Below are 2,482 nucleotides of genomic sequence, written 5' to 3' on the forward strand. Positions count from 1 at the left end.
ATTGTGTTTTACTTTTTTATTATTTTTATATTTACTATTCTCTTTTTCATTATAGTATATTCACGTATATTATTATATTTATGATGTATATTTTTATTGATTTATAATCATTCATCATTTCTAGTATTAACTTTGTCTAATCATGTTCTGTTTCATGTGTTATCAGTGTTTATGTTCACATATTTATTAATCATTCATGGTATATTTATTTACAACATATCGATGTTTTTATTATACAAATTTATGCCCTTCTTACGTTTTTATTTGTTTATAAATCTATTTTATCTTCCATAGTCATGTTTTATGTATTATACATCGCTATTTATGTATATTTATACAGATCGTATTTATATGGTTTTGACTACTATACCATATATTGCTATATCTGAAATAATTATTATTGTTATATCTTGTTTATATTTATTATTTTATCTTATGAATATTACTAATATTTTTGATTTATTATATTATTTGTCGAATATGTATAATTATGTCCTTCCTATTATGTCTTGTATAATATGCCTATTTTGAATCGCTTGTATACTCTTACGTCTATTTTTATCATACAATATTTTGTAACTATTTACATATCTTTTATGTTATCCCTTATATTTATCTAAACTATATATACGTTTGATTCTTTGCTATTTTGTTTTGCTTACATACTCTTCAAATATTTCTTTTGCTTTTGCTTGTATATAATTCACCTGTTAATTGTATTGTGTTTTTATGTTTTTTGTTTTATGATATTTATCATCTGCTTACGTATGAGTGACATATATTTTGTCTTTTATTTCCTTTATGCTTTCTTTTATTATTTATTTTGATATTCTTTATCATATATTTTAGTGATTGGCAACTTTTGAATCATGTATTTATATCATATATCATATTTTGTATGTTATATGTTTGTTATATTTTGCCAATTCTGTGTTATTGATTATATTTTAACATCGTGACGTGTTGTCTTATGATACTATATAAATAATATCATGTTGATATTATATTTTTTTATGATTGTATATTTGTTATTGACTTCTTTGCTATTATGCTATGTTTGACTGATACTTATATTTTTGTATGTGTCTAGATGTTGCATTATTTTATAATTTGATACGTATCAACTATTTTATTTACTATATACATGTTTCTTTATACCTGTGTAATCTTTTTTTTTCAATATATGTTCACTCTCTTTATGTTATACTTACACCATTCTTATTATTTATACTACATACCAGACTTTCTTATGACCTTATGTTATATATATTTCCTTGATGATTTGCGTACTTTTTATACTTTTATTTTATCATTATTCCTGCTTATTTTATATCTTTTGACTATACATTATTGATTTATACTATATACCTTTTATTATTAACTGTTATCATCATATTCTGCTTGTTTGACTTTGTATTTGACTTGCCTATATAACTCATATTTGATATTGATGCCTAATGCATTCTCATAACTTGTTTCATGCCTTATATATACAATATGTGAATTTACATTCATATTTTTTTCATCTTCTTTATTTATAGAATATTATATCTAGATGATGCTTTGTATAGAATGTTTTTATTACTTTTTATATGTATGCTATAAATATTTTATATTTACTTTATATGATTAAATATTATTTTGTGTCTATGGTGATAACTTAGTGTTTTATTATAGTGAATTATTATATCTCAAGTGTTTTTATTATAACAAATTGTATATTTATATTGTGAGAAATTAGTATTTGTGTGTCTATATTTTGACTTGTGTTTTTCTCATGCTCTACTTATGGATATGCAATTTATTTTGAATTCTTCTCTATATACGTTGAGTTGAGCTTCTCCTTTCATATCTCTGTCCTTGGGTTCTTTCTAATTCTGAGGACGGAATTTGTTTAAGGGGGGTAAAATATAATGACCGTGAATTTTGATACTAGTTAAATAATTTTTTAGGTATTTTAAAATATTTAATTATTAGTTTTAAAAGAGTATTTGTATTTTTTTTGATTTTCTAGAAATTTCTACGATTTAAAAGTTCAAATTTTATATTTATTTAAATGATTTTAATATTTATAAATTAATTTTGTGCACTAAAAATTTCTGGAATTAATCTGTTGTGTTATCGATACTATTACGTATCATTTTAAATAATAAGTTGTCTTATTGTTACTATTACATATGATTTTGTATTATTAATTACATATTATTTATATAATTTATTGTATTATTTCTTCTATTACGTATCAACTGTTATACTAACACAACTGGTACGTTTTATTATGTAGATAATTTTCTCATAATTATTTGATTTTAAATGTAAGTAAATATATATTTTATTAATTATTCTTGTTTAATTGTATAATTTGTTGTATTATTACGATTATTGCGTAACAACTATGGTATTAATACAACTAGTACGTTTTAATTTGTAGATATTTATCCCGTAATTATTTGATTTTTTTAATATAAGTAATTATTTTTAT

Source organism: Asparagus officinalis, chromosome 10, assembly GCF_001876935.1.
Source record: "Asparagus officinalis chromosome 10, Aspof.V1, whole genome shotgun sequence".
In the NCBI taxonomy this organism is placed as follows: domain Eukaryota; kingdom Viridiplantae; phylum Streptophyta; class Magnoliopsida; order Asparagales; family Asparagaceae; genus Asparagus; species Asparagus officinalis.